This window comes from Panulirus ornatus, chromosome 16 (assembly GCF_036320965.1).
Source record: "Panulirus ornatus isolate Po-2019 chromosome 16, ASM3632096v1, whole genome shotgun sequence".
Classification (NCBI taxonomy): Eukaryota; Metazoa; Arthropoda; class Malacostraca; order Decapoda; family Palinuridae; genus Panulirus; species Panulirus ornatus.
The window spans coordinates 11625179-11643968 of record NC_092239.1 but is presented as its reverse complement, the minus strand read 5'-3'; the positions used below and the strand labels follow the sequence as shown (position 1 = coordinate 11643968).

General features: G+C 41.6%; 1 protein-coding gene across 3 annotated transcripts in view; it reads right to left on the bottom strand.

Annotated features, from left to right (window-relative positions):
• LOC139754137 (A disintegrin and metalloproteinase with thrombospondin motifs 5-like) overlaps positions 1 to 18295 on the bottom strand; it is a 461304-nt gene extending 443009 nt beyond the window's left edge. For 2 of the 3 annotated variants that reach the window (XM_071671263.1, XM_071671262.1), the window contains exons 1-2: positions 18209 to 18295; positions 15165 to 15221 (exon numbers count right to left, since the gene is read on the bottom strand). The gene's annotated coding sequence lies outside the window, so the exon portion shown is untranslated. The remainder of the gene's footprint in view (positions 1 to 15164; positions 15222 to 18208) is intronic. The other variant, XM_071671265.1, reaches the window with a different exon arrangement.
• Positions 18296 to 18790: the final 495 nt, after the last annotated feature.

The following is an 18790-nucleotide window of genomic DNA, read 5'->3' as shown; positions in this document are numbered from 1 at the left end:
TACTATCTTGAGAGCGTCTACATCTAGTGCGACAACTTGGGTCTTTGGAATCAGCAGGTTATTTGCGGGAGAGGCGAGCGGCACGGCGAGCGCAAGTGTTGTAACCCACAAGGGTAATGTTGACGGGAACGCGGCTGGATGGATGCGCGAACCGCGCCAGCCAGATGAACCTCTGGTCTCGGACGGGTTGTCAAGAGACGTAGGAATGGGATCCCGTCCCATATTTTGCAGAATGATCGTAGGTTGTATCCACAACAACCTACGATCATCCTCCGAAATGTGAAGACTTTTGGTCGCTTTAGTATGCATGAGCATCCTTGCTTTTGTCTACCATCTGCTTGTCTTGCTTGGATGGTGGTGCCCTGATGGTTTATCATACGTAACTTGGGTGCGCCGTGTTGTATATGGTAACAGCTCTCGGGTCACGCTGAAGGGAACGAGGCTAGATAATTTCTGGTCTCGTGTTCTACAGTTTACATCCTCCTTCGCGAAAGGCGAATTTTCAAACTGATTAAGAGATCGAGACGGGCTTAGAGTTAAGGTTGTTGGCCATGGTGAAAATTTAGTCTTCAGGCTGGAGTAGGTCGTTCGGTTGTGAGTAATTCATTTCTTCTGGGACTGATATGATATTACAGACATCCTTTCAACTATCTTTTCAGCTGAAGAAATCTGGTTTTAATAGAAAATCTTGTGAGTACTTCCTATGGGGCTGCCTGGACGGTAGGGTTTATCAATGTTGTCCTGGAGGAGACAGATCTGCATTTCTATTTCCGTGTTAGTGAGTCTATTGTTGATGACGCAAGAGCTTCCTCGTGATACAGGTGCCAGTTGGAAGATGTCTCGTAACCTCGATGAAGAAAGGCTTGGGTGACACCGGGCTTACCTCTGTGGCTACATTCATTGACGCAATGAGGCATCGTCAAACAGCAGTAGGTTTAAACTATGCCAGAACTGATGTCCTGAGTGGAATTACCATCAACCAGAACGCCTAGGAAAGATAAGTGGATGTGGCAGCTACGTCCCTAAATGGATTTCAAGCCTGAATTGGACTCCATATACGTAGATGTCATCTGCGAACCGGCAATAAGTGACAACATCCTGTCTCACAAACGACCATCATACCTCTATCCTTTTCTAACCTCCAGCTCGCAGAGTTTTCCTCTTTACTTTTCTTCTTCCTCATTCAGCATTGATTCATAGAATTTCTGCCTCGTTTTCTTATTTGATATAATCTTTCACTTCTGAAATATCCTCTTCTTGTGTAACCATATTCGCTATCCATCAACATGTTTTCTTTCCCGAATCAACAATCATTCCCCTTCCTGTGTCGACTCTCCTCACATCTTAAACACTCATTCTCGCATTTCTTCCTCTGTCACAGCTGTTGCCACATATGATCATCCTCAAGCAGTGTGTCTGACAACAGTAATCTTAGCGTATCCCTTCACTTAAGATGTCCATTACTACTTCAAACGAGAGAGTGGCTTCAAGCTGTTCTCTTTCCCTTGGCGTCATCCTACCTTGAATTCATTTCTCTGACGTCTATCCACCAGATCTCACTCCTAGTTTCATACCTTCATGCATTGTGTTCACAGCTGTCGCTCCGAAGGTCACATGTCTACCCCATCAACACTGATATACTACTAATAGTCTCGAAGCAAAACTGAATACAAGTGAATTCAAATATCAACATACTTTTGGGTCTTAAAGAGGTTCTTTGTGATAGTGGAAAAGAACGGAAACTCATGGATTAATGTGGTAGGAGTAACCTGTTATGATGCTCTTCCTTTATAAACACACTTGTATCACGACTTTTATTCCCTTCGAAGAAAACGTCGCCTTTTTAATTCATCTGGACCCATTGTCCTCCTCAGTTCACTTTCCTTGTCGTAAAACATCAACGTTTCCCCTAATAATACTACTAATAATAATACTAATAATGACAATAATAATAATGATAATAATAATAATAATGATAATAATAATGATAATAAATGATGATAATAACAGTAATGATAATAATAAATAATAATAATGATAACAATAATAATAATAATAATGATGACAATAATAATAATAATAATACATCCAAACGATTCCAACAATGCAACTCTAAGGCAAAGAAGGGGATCTTGCCAGTCATTTACTTGTGCATTTCGCTCCACCACCTTCTCAAATGCTTCCAGACACACATCAGGCCACCAGCATTACACCCCAAGTGGTCTTTCCCAACTCTTTCGCATATAGATGGCCACCACCAAGCGTCTCTTCCAATCCCTGATGTTCATTCTTGCTTTCCTGCTCTTTACTGCTCTACGTGTGAGCTTAATGCTACACAGACTTTATTTGACCCACGGACTCTATTCCCACTTTATTTCCCGATATGGACTTCGGTGATCTTACTAGAGATACTGATATCGAACGGTGACGTAGAGGTTGAGCAAGGATGGTGTTGACCTGGAAACTTAAATCATAAGCTGGAATGGTTGACGGATCGACTGGAAATATTCACGTTTCCTTACTCTTCCTTTATGCCATATCCTGATTCGGATATTCTTGACGAATACAAGATTCGCATGAAAAAAAATCATAGACGGGAAGCGGTTCTGTGGTGAAATGTTGAAGTTATACTGGCCAGCAGCTCCTACTGTGATGTGTATAAAATCATAAGAATATTTACAATTACTCGTATGGAATAATGTAGTTGATAAACATATGTGATACTACGAAGATACACTGTGCAGATAACAATGGTAAGAAGATTGAGGACGAGAAAGAAAGAAGAGAGATTTCCTTCATTTTCTTCTCATAACAAAATCGAGAATGATTATGATCTATCTAAACACTATGATAATACTGATATCATAAGATAACTTTACGAGTGAAGTTATCTTGAAGGCTTGATTGAAGCAACGATGAAGAAACTGTTGGTGAGGACCACCGGTACATCAGCATAATGACGTGAATCAAGCAAAATCCATTTCAAAGACAAGATGTAGACGAAGAGGAGAAACAGGGAGACGTATAGGTGAAGGAGAAGGAAGAGGTAGGGAGGTAAAAGAGTCATGGAGGAGGGAGGACAGCTGGGAGGGGGGAAAAATTGAGTGGGGTTGAGAATGAGAGGAAGCGGCTCACTGGAAGAAAACTACGACCAGGATCAGGAGAAAAAGGAAAAACGATTACATTAAACACAAATTCGTGATACGTTAAGTTAAACTCTTGGAGATTGTGAAGAAACGTATCAGAGTTATGACTGGCCACTAAAGAGGAAGCGTGGCCACTGAAAAATGATGTTCCTCTCGCTCATGGTGTTCAAATTTCCCTATAGTTTCTCTTTCCAAGATAAAAAAAGAATATAATGCTCTCGTGCGTTCGTTCTCCTTCTAAAAAGATCTGGTACACACAATACATGCCCCTTCCCATATCTATATCAAAAAACATTATCACACTAAACAGACAGTTATTCTCACAGAATGTTTCTCATTTTTCCACAAAAGGTTCTTAGAATGGATACTGAAATACAGAAAAATGAAGAGGGGGGTTTCTGTGGGACTAATTAGGTGAATATGATTCCATAAGCAAATCAAAGACGTAGACACTACCTCTATTGATTCAATGAACCTTTAACCATTCAGAATCTCACTGGTTGTTTGCACTGTCGCATTTCATGCATTACAATGGATTCCAATTACATGTTCATTTTCTTAAACATACCCAGACCTGGTTCAATTTGTTCACTACAGGAATATGTGCATATTCTATTATGTCGTTCTGAGCTTCTTTTTTTTTTTTCTTAGAAAAGGTCTGCTTCAAAGCACAGAGCTGTGTTATACAGCTAAAGCTTCGGTCATAGCTTAGGCTGGTGCATCGACATGAGGTGACAGAGGCTCCACCTTCTGTGTATGTCGACCCAGGGAGGGGAACACCTTGCTCTACCAACAGCGTCAGTCTCTAGACTTCGAGTTATGAACACAACCTCTGGAACTCCGTAAGTTTACTCCTAACAACTACAACTGAAGCATTATTCTAAATACTATGCCATCACTTGTGTCCTCAAGGGCGTACAAAAAAAAAGTAATAAGAGCAACAACTGCTACAATTGAAGCTATACGTCCATCTCATCTGGTAAGAAGAATTTCCAAGGACGTTTGTATTATCCTGGTCGCCAAAGCCTCCCAAAAGGTCCACGTCTTAATTTAGAAAACGTCGAAGAAAACGATCGTTTACAAAGGTTAACAGATGCAGTTATCCAAAATACATTTATTCATTGCGGTACAATTAGTGCCACAATGAGATATCAAAGTGGACGGGGAGACGGGTGAGGGGCCAAAGGGAGAGAGGAAGAAGAAGAAGAAGAAGAAGAGGAGGAGAACTGAGGAGAGAATGGCTGCGTCGAAAAGGGAAGAAAGGTGAGAAAAGTGGAAGAGGAAAGAATAGGATGAAAGTATAAAAAGAAGAATAGACGAGGAGTGGGGAAAAATTGGTAAGAGAGAGGGAGGTCAAAGAGAAGAAGAGGGAATGACAGGTGAGGGAAGGGAGAAAGAATGCATGCGGGGAGGGATGGAGAGTCAAGAAATCAGATGTAGATGAGAAGCAACGGTGACTGATGGAGAGGAGTAGAGAGGAGGGGATGTACGTGGGGAAGAGGCGGAGGCAGTGGTGGTCTGTAGATAAGCAGGCTGGAGAGACAGCGAGATATGTAAGCGAGGATGAAACAGACAGCGAGGAAAAGACGTAGATGAAGAGAAGAATATGAGAGACGTATGGATGAAGAGAAGAAAATGAGAGACATATGGATGAAGAGAAGAAAATGAGAGACATATGGATGAAGAGAAGAAAATGAGAGACATATGGATAAAGAGAAGAAAATGAGAGACATATGGATGAAGAGAAGAAAATGAGAGACATATGGATGAAGAGAAGAAAATGAGAGACGTATGAATAAAGAGAAGAGAGAGGGAGGGAGGTAAAGAATCAGGAAGGAGGGAAAGCAGCTGGGAGGGGGAAAAAAAAAAGAAAAAAAAAAAGAGTGAGGTGGAGAAATGGGTGGGAGGCAGTGGCCTACTGGAACAAGACGAGGACCAGGAACAGAAAAGTGTGTCACGCTGAATTAAACAAGCTGTTGCCTCAGGGACAGCGAAGGTTTAATGAACATAATAATTAAACGAACTTCGACTTTTAATGCCTTTGTAATGGCCCATGAGACGTTAATAGGTCGTTACAGTGTGAAACGATCGTTAGTGTGAGCTCATCAAGAAAGCGTTCATGACAATTTTTGTCACCTCGCGTTATTTTGGCCCCAAGGACGTTAAGTTCCGAGAGCCAGGAATAAGGACTGGGAGATCGGGAGCGAAGGGAAGGCCTGTGTGTGTTGCGAGATGTGTCAATGATGGGGAGGTAATGTGTCATATATGCGATTACCTGAAGTGTTCTGAGAGAGTGGAGAAGGGCAAGACATTGTACCATAAGGTGATATGATGAGCTTGAGGCCAGCTGACAGTTGTAAGATGGATCGTCATGTCTCCCTAGTACATGTAGGACGGTTGAGGAGATACGCTGCCAGACGTGTTGCTGCCAGAGATGTGGCGCTTGTATTCACGTTGCCAGGTGTATGACGAGAGGAGCAGATATATACATACGGCCATTAGTATTCACGTGAGGGTTGGCCGTGTTGGAAAGTATGTGAAAAGGGAGGAATGCCGGCTTGCCACAAGGTTGACGATGGGATCCGCTGGGTGTTGATGGTGGGAGTGAATGGAACCTGACATTCTACAGAGTTTGAGCGGGGGCGGAGCTTACTGCCATGGTATATTACACCCACTGGTCCACATGGCGGTGTGGAGGTTTATCTCCCCGTATTTGTCCTGAGGGGCAAGTGTGTGTGTGTGTGTTAGTAAAGACGAAGTGCACGCCAAGGGATTTACCGTATAACTCCAACTCTTGAAGTTGTGGTTCTCTTTATTGGCTTGATTCTTCAAGGAGAGGCTGATATTACGCCCAATCTTGATGATAAAGTTTATTACGGCATTTTTTACTACTGAGGTAGGGTTCTGGAAACACATGAAGAGGGAGGGTGGGATGAGGGTGGGAATAAATACTAAGGCCGAGGATCGATGAAATCCTGTGGTAATTCCTCAACAATAAAGCGGTAGGATTAAGACCAATATCCTGTGTGTGTGTGTGTGTGTGTGTATGAGCCACAAACTCAAGCTGTTTTAATATACCATAGAACAGAATTATTCAAAGTTCACCGCTATAATTCTGTAGTAAAGACAAAGGTATTATACACTGGGATGTTTTTTCTAATTTGTTTTGAATTTCTACTATATATATATATATATATATATATATATATATATATATATATATATATATATATATATATATATATATAAGAGTATCTTTGTCCTATTCAATTTTCTGTTACTTTTCAGTAACTTTTCCTTCATGAAACACTTTCTCCCTTCATCTTTAAATCTAATGTTTATATTCGATTACTTTCCACTGAACCAGAAACTTGGGTACACTGGCGAACTCACGCCTTGATAAACAACCACAGACCTACAAGCACTGACAGACTTCGTAATGTTGTTTCCCATCTGGAACGATATTGTTCACCAAGAACTTTTCTCCAATTCTAACAATCTAGAATACTAATCATTCAACAATCAGTTAATTAATCAGTCTATCTACATGTGTAATTATATTTCTTGTCAACCCTACAGCAGACGACAGTTCCACTTGTCAATACCCCACAAGACGACAGCTCCACCTGTCAACACCGCACAAGACGACAGCTCCACCTGTCAGCACCCTACAAACAGACAGCTCCACTTGTCAACACTCCACAAGCCGACAGCTCCACCTATCAATACCCCACAAGACGACAGCTCCACCTATCAACACCCCACAAGACGACAGCTCCACCTTCAATATCCAATCTTATTTGAGTTGCCCGTCACTCGGGCTTCATGATTGCGTGTCTTCCAACACAAATAATTTTCGAGGGAAATCCTACCGCTGTGTAACAAGTGATGCTTAAAGTATCCTAGACAGTTTTCTTTCAGTTTGAAAATTACCGACTTTCAAAAGCAAGTCTTTATACTGTCTCTTTGTTCATCGAAACACCAAAATATAAACGTTTACTAAGCGTTAAAGTGTCCTGTACTGGTAGCTAGTTAGAGGCGACTAAAGTTCTGAGACAGTTGTCAAGACGAGATCGTCCGTTTCGAGCAGTAAATTAATGTGATTGAACAGGAAGAGTAATTATGACAATAGGTGATACCTCACGATGCATTTATCATTTCAGATCTGACTGACAGCCGGTGTCAGGGGTGAAATCAGTGCCGTTCTGTAAATGATGAAGACCCTGAGTTCACTTCTGGGGACAAACAGATATAGAGGGAATATCTAAACCCTTTAAACTTACGAAGAGTCTCGATCGAAAATGACACAAGATGGTGTACAATTCTAGCATAGTTCTCCCCCTTTTTCCACCAAAGTATCAATTATTATCAATCCCGTTTTCTTCAAAGATCGCCACGGCCCGCGGGCTCAAGGCTGCCTCTCATACATCATCTGGGATTCGATAGTCGAGCGGTTGAGAGCGATCGACTCTCAAACTCATGAATCGCAGGTCCGAATCCCACAGCGCACGCTCTCCTCCTCCTCCTCCTCCTCCACGGAAGGAGCGTCACACCAGTTCATCCAATTATATAAATGGGCAACTGATCCATGAAGCCGGGTAACTGAAGACGATCGAACGTAATGGCCATCGCATTATTCCCTGATGATGCCGGCGTCTCGCGAAAATGGCGCGCTGTACACGCCCCTCCCTCCCACGATTGAAAGAAATGGCGAGAAAGAACTGGAGAACAACGTATATACTTTTCACCTAAATACCCTGACGTGAAGATAGTTGCTGGGCTAAAGATGAATCTAGCGTAAGTAGAAATTAGTGATGAGGGTGACGACATTACAAAAGGCATTGATGACAATAGACAAAACGAGATATAGGAATGATGATGTGTAGATAGACAGGTCTAGAGGAGATACACGAAACGCCATAAGAATACCACATGATAGACGGCAAGGCAATGTTGGTATCAAGGTTTCCCCACATCAGTGGAAGGCATTACAATTTCAGTATGACACAGGGACGGAGGTGGTGGCATGTGTCAAGCGTGTTACATGGGAGATAAAGTCTCCATATGTCTATAAGGATATTTGACGTGTATATTAGCACATGTGGACTGTCTGATTGGAAAGACGTGCGTTTTTAGTGTTGTTTCTGTGATGATTCACCGGTCCCGAAGATGGGTAATGATGAGGACGTAGATTTGGGTAGTGTGTTAGTGATATGATGGGAACAACAGTTGTGAAGAACGTGCTATGGAAATACACTTAGGAGTCTTGAATGAAAAAGAGGTTTGGCATACAGTGAGTACTAACCAAATACAAAAAAAAATCAACCTTATCTAAATTTGTATTAACTGGTTACACCAAGATAACTTGAGAAAGAACAACGAGGTTCAATGACAAACGAAAAGTATAAAAATAAAGAAAATACAAAGACTCAGTGTGATAATAGAACAATGCAAATGACACAGATTGACATGGAGGAATAGAACGTTCTTTAACCACAGCGTCATCCTGGCAAAAAAAAAAAGCGTCGTCCTGGTAAACAAGACGTCGGGCTGGCAAAAAAAGGCAGCATGCTGGCTCATAAGGCGTCATACTGGCAAACAAGGCGAGCGAAGAAGCAGCCTAAGAATTCTCACGAGTTGGCCGGATTCAGAGCTGCGTTTGTGCTTGTCATTACGGCGAGAAGGCCGCCAAAAGACAGCACCCCCTACCCCAGCCCAGCACCTTTTGCTTGCGGACGTGTCTGTCTATCTGTCTGTGTAGCCGTGCGTATGTACGTTGACGCACTCACATCTCCAATGTCAAGCGTACGTTTTTGAGACAATCCTCGTGGGAAAAGAGAGAAAGTGACGAAATGAGGCTTCGAATTCGGGGAAATTGCTTGATGTTCTTTCAGAAATTCTGAAGAACAAGTGACATGCGCCACCTTCTCCCCATCAGAGAACAAGCGATGTTCACCAGACATCCCGCAGAACAAGTGGCGTTCACTAGTTATCCCGGGATTTCCGATTCTTTTTTGTTTTATCCCCCTCTCTGCAGTGCGATCCTATCACCTGATGTATTAGGGGAGCCGAGTCATGTGTGCGGGTGTCGGCCTGCCGTGAATGCTCCCACAATTGATGCTGTGATCTGATTTCCACAGCGGAGGAGAGGACACCGTCAATACCCCGCCTGGGAAAATGGGATATTTTTTTTCCTTCTTTCTTGTGGGTCCATGTGTGAAATCAGGGGCTTCACAGTCTCCAGGTAATGGGCGTTTCATTTCGTATCAATGAGGTCAGATTATTTGTCTCTGCTTATGTAAAGCATATATATATATATATATATATATATATATATATATATATATATATATATAATTATTTGACAGAGGTGAGTTAAAAGCTCTCCGACTTATATATAAACTCCCAAAGGTTAACTTTAAGTGCTGACCTAATTGCCCGATGCCTCAATGCTGGTACATTTTTACCTCTTTTCTAGGCATTACTTCAGTTTTTGCTCCCGAGAGCTGGCTGCTTGTGTAACCCCTAATTAGACTATGCGATACTCGGCAAGCTGCAGCGTCACATGATTCCTGTGTGGCCTTTGGAAACTCAAGGGTGGGCCGCTGTGATAACTGTGTCCTTCCCCACACCTCATAGATACAGAACTATCTCCTCTCTCGTGTCTTTCCCAATAACTAGGACCTGGCACATTCTAAAATAGTTTTTTTCCCCTTCCTCCAAAATTCGTAAATACTTTTTCCATGTCTCTTCTTTTTTCCCTTTCATTAACCACTCCATATTCCACTGAAGGCCCGGCCTCGATGTGAACTTTCGTCCGTGGTTTAAACCCCCAACGTAAAGTGGAGAAAATACATAGATTAAACAGGACACAGAGGGTTAAGCATCTTCAAAGGCACTACATCGCTGACATCTTAACAGATAGAAGTGATGTCTGTTGAAAACAGTGGTTTTAAACTCCATACTTTCCTCCCTTGTTATATCGTATGGTTAAATAATTATCTCTTTTAAACGTTGAATGAATTGATATCTGCTGATAATGAATAACATATTTCTTAAAACATTAAATGAATTGATAACTAAAGATAATGAATAATAATTTCTTTAAAACGTTAAATTGGTAAATGAATAATCATCTTTAAACATTCAATGAAATGATAAATGAAGAGGATGTCATCATCTTTTTCAAAACGTTAAATGAACCGAGGACAGAAGATAAGGAGATATTTTCAGGACAGAATGATTAAAAAAAAGGTTCCTCCTGCTCATGCCACATGAGGTCAACCCCTGGGGAAGAGGTTGGTTTGGTTGGCGTTTAAATTTCATTAAAGTCTCCGCCTGGCGTGGCCTGGCATTTTCTTTCTTAGCGTTTTTTCTTTTCTTATTGACACCTAGGTCTTAAATCAGCATCGCAAATCATGGCTTATGACTAAATTATCTGACACGGAACATATGAATTCTTTCACTTCGTTCTTTACCAACATCCGGTCTTCAACCATAGGATTAGATCTTCCTTTTTTTTCTCAGCGTTCTGTTGTTCCTGTGTGATATTTTTGGAGATTCTGGTTGAATTTACAATGTCTGGTGTTATGACACACTCGCTGGTCTATAGTCGTTCATACACTTCGGAGATATTCAACACACAATATCGGTTAAGTTTCTCTAAACTTCTCAGAAAACGGGACAAATTAAGGATACACGATTATAAAAAACGGCCCCTCCTCACTATACCTCACTATGCCATACAATTACGAAGTATTTTCGAACATATTTCGGAAACTTTTATATAAAGTGTAAATTCTGGATCTTCTACCTTTCTAATTTCTTGCTAGCGTAATTCCTCTGTGGCAATTGATTATCACGCTCGCTGTATGATAGTCATACAAGACAAAAGAAAAAAAAAATATTTCTTCATCGATAATTGCTGTCACTTCCTCGACAAGTCTTTAAAATCTTATACAATCCCCACATTAAATTACAACCGAAAATATACATTTATTTAATGAAAGTTGGTATCGCTAGCCGAGTTATGTTATTTTGTTTATATGGGACTAAATATCAAGTTAAAAAAAGAATTTCAGTAATTTCATGGTTCAGTAACCAATTCAAATGAGGATTAACCTGCTCTCGCCCAACCCCCTAGCAATATCGCTTATTTACCTTTCCCTAGTAAAATAAAATGAAAAATAAAGAATTTGATTCTACAGTTTAAAACGACAGAATGTTTTCTGCCGATCGGTTTTAATCACTAACTTCTCAAATGTCATTACCTAGGCATACCTCGGTCTACAATATTGCTATAGGATAAACAGCTGGTTATAGCCTTTCTTCGTCTGCTATATATATATATATATATATATATATATATATATATATATATATATTTTGTGTGTGTGTGTGTGTTTATGCGTTTATCTACTCATCTACTCAGTTGTGTATCAGTAAGTATACGTGAGCATTCATACTTGCACACATAACAAACTCCAGAGGATTTCACGTGTTTTCCCTCACGCGCGCGTTTGGAATGCACGTACGTTGCGCCACCAGGGGAAGCCCGCCTCAAAAGTTAGCGTGGGACGAAATGTAAAAGCGATCGCTGAAAAGCTCGCGTAATTCATAACTGCAAAAGTTGGGGGACACACCGCTGCACACTGCCTGGACATGGAGAAATATATACAGCAACCTCTCCTCTGTTGTATTGGGTGATACAAGACATTGAATCAGATGAAATCTATTTCAATGATGTAGTTTTTGATCCTATGCGCATCCGTGACATCTTTGTGTATCGCGTTAAATACTTCAAGTCTTCATTTTAGCTGCTTTTTTAAGGTAGCTTCTGACCAAGGAGGACTGTAGCGGTTTGTGGAATACCGAAAAATACCCAAAGGTATTTAATGACACTGAGGTTGATGACTCTAGAATTCTGAAGAGGAATGGTGTCCACTCCTAGTCGCTTGGGTGACTTCGATCTGCAGTCTGGAATGGTCATCACCTTCGCTATGCAGTCACAGTCGCAACCGAAACCGAGTCCAGTTTCATGTAACACCTTAGTAGTGTTACCCTTCCTTTGCAGTAAAGGAGACTTCGTATAACACAAGTTACCCTTGTAACTTCAGTGAAGTTCTTCGGTTCCTCGATCTGAAGACTTAGTTAAAGAGTCGTTCTCCAAGACCACAGACAGAGTCGCGACATCGATCTCCACGGAAGGGAAAGATATCATCACACGTATTGCTGTTGTTTCATAAACGTTGTTTGAACTAAATCATGATCATCACCTGAGGCTCTCTTTAATCTCGACAAATTCAGTCACTCAGGAAAGCTTTTAAAAATTACTGATGAAAAAGTAGGATGTAGCGATAAGAGTTGAAACACACATGATACCGGATCAAACAATCTCGTTTGTGTCAACAAAAAATGGCTTAAGGTACGAGGAACTGATGGAGGTAGAATGTGGGTAGGTTTTAACCTGTGCCACAAGATCCTTATATACGATTTCTCAGTGGCTTGGATCGCGGTGGCTTTGCTAACACTGTACACAAGAGGCCTATATACTTTGCCTATCGTTTTCAGCTTTAGCTGGAAACGCCATAAGCTCATAGAAATCAAACGTATGGGTAACAAAAATTTCTGTAAATCTATTATATATATATATATATATATATATATATATATATATATCATGGGTGAGCGCGGCAGAGCCTGCAGCCACCCTCCATCAAGGAGAATTGCTTGGTGTCAATCAGCGTGATTGTCGCCGTTGCAGGTCCCTCACGCTCCTCCATGATCACGTCGCACCGCAGGGATTTTCATACATTCGCGCCTTCCACCCCCTACCTGCACCCACTCCATCCTGTCTGCCCACGTCTCTCTCTCTCTCTCTCTTCCTCCTCCTTCTCTTATCACCACACGTAAAAAGTAAAAGACGAGACCTGGACACACACACACATGGGACCACAGTATAGTACTCACACCTTCAGAACGCATCCGCGTGCATACATTTCCAAACCGTCCCTTAGGGGACCTACAGAGCTCGATCGCTGAAGAACACATCACCGTCAGCCTAACCAAGATCCACGTTATGTACATCGTCATTCCCCGATACCCAACCCTCGTCACTGAACTTTCCTTCGTGTCTCACTAGGCCTCAGCCCCACGCCATTCCACGGAGAGTCTCCGCGTCACTCCGGAAGACAAAGTGAGCTGGAAGGAACAGATCAATCATCAAGTCCATCTGTCATCGGCCTCTGCATTCTTCGGAGGCTCAAAGATGCTTGTCCTACCTGCGCCTGAACTCGAGAACAGCCACACAACTTTCCCTCTACCTGAACTCGCCACTTTTGCCTCAGACCATCTGGTCACCTGGTCACTCAAAGTCTTCCCCAACTCTCTTTTACCATCAGTTCGACTTAACCCGACAAAGTCAAAGATGCTACTGTACTGTCTGGCTAACCTGACATTCTGTCAACGGAAACACCTCGTCCATCACTCTGCGTCACCACCTTGTCGAGCCCATCCAAGCTCGAACAGATAGTAACGAGAAGAGCAACGCTACAGAAAGCCACATTAATGACAAGAAGACAGCAACTCTTGTGTTGTTGTACGATAATCTACCTTCTGCTCTTCCTTTCTATACCGCCAACATTCATACTGTGTAAGTTACTTTTTTTTTCATACTGTGGCTCTAGTTCATCAAATAAGCCTTTGATTATTACTAATATCACCATCAGCACAAAAACACAAAGAGGAAAACGTACACTCAGCACACTTCGTTGGAGTAGGAGGAATGTCAGTATTGCTCTCGGGCCGCTTACACGTCAACCTGAACTCGATCTTTCCCCCTCGACCCCACCAACCTCGACGCTTCGATTACGCCTGACTGACCTACCATCTTCACACCAAGAGAGTCTACCTAGAATTAACTTGATTGAGAAACATAAACACAGATTAGATGTCCTTATCTGTGACATAGTGAGCCGGTAACTCACTCGAGAGGCCTATGTTGGATTTATAGTCGTGTCAGTGTAAACAACGGGCCACTGCCCATTAAAAGTTGGAGCCGTGACACCCCTCACCCTCTCCAACCAGCTGACCACAGACACTCCCTAAATTTCCTTGAGGGGTCAGAGGAGCGATCGCCCGATCGACGTTCGTTACCATAATCGCCTTTGCATAGATGCAAGAACTGTCCTATACTTCAATGTGTGGACGTCATATACACTCTATGAAGACGTGCACAGCTAAGCAAGCAAATATCTTAAGTTTCCACATAGCTATGTGGCTGTCAACTTTATATTGCTGTAACACAACCAAAGTGAAAATATTCAACAATTAATGATCACATAATTCATATCAACACAGCATTACTACAGTTCAACAAGTATGCAAGTTTACATCACTTAATGTTGGTCATTAAAGTACATAATGTATGTCAACCCAATATTACTGCAATGCAACCAATGGATTTGAAGATTAGGCGGAGGACGTGTGCCGAGGGTAGAATAATAATGGTTATTTCACAACTGCAACTACACCTGTACACACGCAAACACACATACACACACACAAAAAAAAAATAAGGGCTCCTAAGGCGTAGTGGTTAGCATTATTGACCATGAATCACCACAGGCCAGCACAGAGAGAGGCCCACAGAGGTTCGAATCCAGGGTGCGGTACTTGAACAACGTTGACTCAGTTCAGAATTCATCATGCCCCCGAGCCTGGTTGATAAATGGGTACCTAGCTTAGACTGGGGTGTGTATATATGCATATATACACAGGAGTTTAAGATCATGGTAGATATATATACAAGGTTAAGTGTTGGGGCAACACAGTTGTAAAACTCTCTCTCCGTAAGACTTGAATAGTAATCACAAATACAAACACACATAAACATAGTCATATGATAGATTTGAGACATCAACAGACCACTAGATCCTAACTGGGTTTCGTCTACCTTACTCATTTTCATAAAGATTATTCTTCTAACAAACAACTATAAAGTGTTGTACGAATACTTACAGAGCGGACGAAGCTGCTTCTTTTGACGAATATACCCGAAGCGAGTCACTGAAGAACCTGGCAAAAGAGAATAACTGCTTAATCATTCATGGCGTTCCTCGTAAACGCTTGGGCAATACTGCTTTCCTACATATTTTACGAACTTCCCTCCCTCTCGCAAGCTAGGGTTCTCTACTCAATTACTAAGACTGAACACTCTAAAATGTGGCAAAATATTGAAGGGTATTTTTAGTGTCAATAGTAGGAAATACGACTGAAATTAAGATACCAATTTAACGTTAATGTAGACAAATTGGCTTGCGATAGTTCCTTCAGGAGTTCGCACAAACTCTCCTTTTATATCTCGCTTGTCCCTTTCTGGAGAGTGAATAAAACAACATTGATGGCACCACCACAGACGCCCTCTGCCGCATCAGTTGCATCACCTACCCGGGCACCCAGAATGCAATATAGTTTACTGCAGGAAGGGTTCCTGACGCGGAATTTCCTCCAACTGGCCACGAAGGTGAAATCTCCAAACCGTCCTGACCCGTGTGTTCCTTGTACGATGCATCCACCTCCAGCTCGATAGCAATTCTGTGTTATCATTGGCAACAAAGGCTCACGCTTAAGTGGCTGGGGGCACCTCTACTGACCACTTCAATAGGCACGTCTACCGCCGAGGGAGAAGAAGGATTAGTCTTGGGTAGGTGGATGTGTGTGTGTGTGTGCGTGCGTTTCAGCACTCACAGCGGTAAATCCATGATCTCTCGACGCTTCACCGCGGCTCAGTGGTCGTTGATAAAGTAGTGAAATACGTGTACAATGTAGGAGAAGACCAACCTTATCGATGGCAACAGCCAACTATTACTTCAAGATCCCGATTTCAATTCTGGCAACACCCGCAAAGCAAAGGGACCAGGTGAATAATTCTAAAGCTGGCAGCTAAACTTCCAAGTACATACAGAACCTTTCTGGTGTAAAGAAGAAGAGAAACAGGTGAAATAAAACAGAAAAAAATCAGTCTCACCGTGTGACGTTAAACCATTTTACACAAGGACTTGAAAACGTTGGGTTTGAAATACGTGTGTGTGTGTGCGTGTGTTTAAGAAAGACGTCCTCACAATTCATCCCGGTATCGTAGCATATATTTTCATTCATTTGAGATCTATATGACCGTTAAATTTGTGGCTGTATGTTGTTATGTTAACGTAATTTATTGAACATTACTTTCACGAAGGATATGATAGAATAATGAGTGTGCATGAATTATTCATTGGTTTACGTGATATGTTTACGTGTATTTTTGTGTAACACCACAGATGAATAATCTACTGATTACCACAGTTTGTTATGTTCGCCACGGTACTGGCCTCGTAAGTTCGTCATTTGGACTCTCACTGGTGAATGATGTGGCAGCTTCATTAAATACTGATGTGAATGAATGCATGGACACACTGAGGCACAGTCGTCCATACATCCACTCACATACAGACACGAATATGCGCACAAACAGAAACACACACACAAACACCGAAACAAATGTGCTAAAGAATAATTGGTTACTGTCGTTGGTGAGGGCTCCCTTCCCTGAGACAGCTCGTACCACCGGAGTGTTGTAAACCGATAATTGTCCTGCGTCTGTGAACCATGCACGGGAGTTGAGACGACGCGAGCCTGTCGTAAATCAAGACGGAACGAGAACCCCCAGGGTGTTACGACGGTCTCGCGTCAACTGTATCGCAGAACATGACTAATCATAAGTCGTTCAATTTTACTCCTAATGAGTGAAACACTCTTGTGGTACGTGCATACAAGGACGTGCTGGAGGTTCACTCATGAACCGTTAGATGGGGTCATATGACCCTTCCCATATCTGCTAAAACTCTATCTTAACCCTGATAAGCTGGGGTTGTAGCGGAGTTCACTGTTATGTACAATGATCACTCGGTAGTTCAAGGAATTCCGACCTGTAATAACTCTTGTTCATGATAACACAAGCACTAGGCATACTGGCTTTTGTGACGTAGATACTCTATCCCTTTTTTTCTCCCAGATTCTGAATAGCCCTTCGCAACCACCGAGGACAGGTCTTCCTTTTCCCAGGAAGAAACACTGTACACTGCACTATGTATAAGGTCTGTGTTAAAATAATTGCTTTTTTTTTCCCCATCTGGAACAGACATACATCATATTTTTCCCCGGATGCAAACGAGACACCATAGCCTGGAGCACAGGCCTGTTCTGGGAAAAAAAATAATCCTGTGACGAGCAAAGCGTTAGCTATGTTATGAAGGAAATTAAGGGTATTTACATGTTAAAAATAATGAATCATTTTCATTTAATTCTCTTCTAGTCAGAGTTTTTTTTTTTTCAGTTTACAGGAAGACTGTTCGTACGTATGATAAGTCTATTTTTAATGAGAATGAGTCAAAAGGGCAGCAATCTGAATCAATGGTCGGGAGTGGAATTAGTTTTATCATCTGTTCTCAGCCAGTCAGTCTTAACTAGTTTATACTACTGAACTTTCATCATCTCGTAACTGACTCCACGATATTTGAATTTTCTTTTTTTCTATAAGTATGCATTTGTGACAGCACTCCGCATATATACATATACAAATATATCGTATAATGCCCTCCAGCAGTAAGGACTCGAACCCAGACCTTTTGCGTGAGAACTCGGAAAGCTAACCGCAAAAGGTCGGGGTTCGAGTCCTTGCCGTTAGAAGGCATTATGTGTTCTATGAAAAGTGCGCGTTCATATACATATATATTATAACGAATCTAGCTCTCACAGTAATGAAGGTGATGGTCGATATAGAGCACTGTTGTCTAGGTTATATTGCGAGGAGAAGACCCGTCATATATGATAGTGAAAAATTACAGGTGTAGAATGAGCCCAGGTTGATAATGATCAGTATTATTAATTAAACATAGAAGTAACAGCAAATATAATAACTAATTAACCAAAAAATCAAACGAAAAGCAATTTCCCAGCACACAACATAAAACTATGTTAATAAAACCATAAGTGCATTTAACCACAAAGGCAGCTTAACTTACATAAAAAAAATCGTTACGCTCCCCTACCACACCACCACACCTCGGGGAAGAGCCACTACACCTCAAGATGCCGTCTGGGTTGAGACTGCCGTGGAAGGCGTCGGCACTGATATATAAGGAGGGGGTATGAAGCCCGGCTTGTCTCAGTCAAAGTGAGACGAAGCAACAAGGACTTGAATGAACGCAGAACCATCTGGTTCCAACGTAGCAGAGAGGCAGTGGTGCGTAGTATGGAGGACAAAATAATATAAGATTTTAAATTTAAACAAGATGTTAGGAGAGTACATGATAATATACATATATACATATATGCAAAGATTCGAACCCCGTACCATTTGCGTGGTAGCTGGGAACGCTAACTGCGAGGCTATGATCGCCCACAACAGGGAAACGACTATTCGATTGCTAGTAATCCAATACCCTTAAACAAGATCTTAGGAGAGTACATGACAATATATATATATATATATATATATATATATATATATATATATATATATATATATATATATATATATATGCCCACGTGAGTATTTTATAGATTCACCGACCGAATTATAAAAGTATAAGGTTTCATTAGAC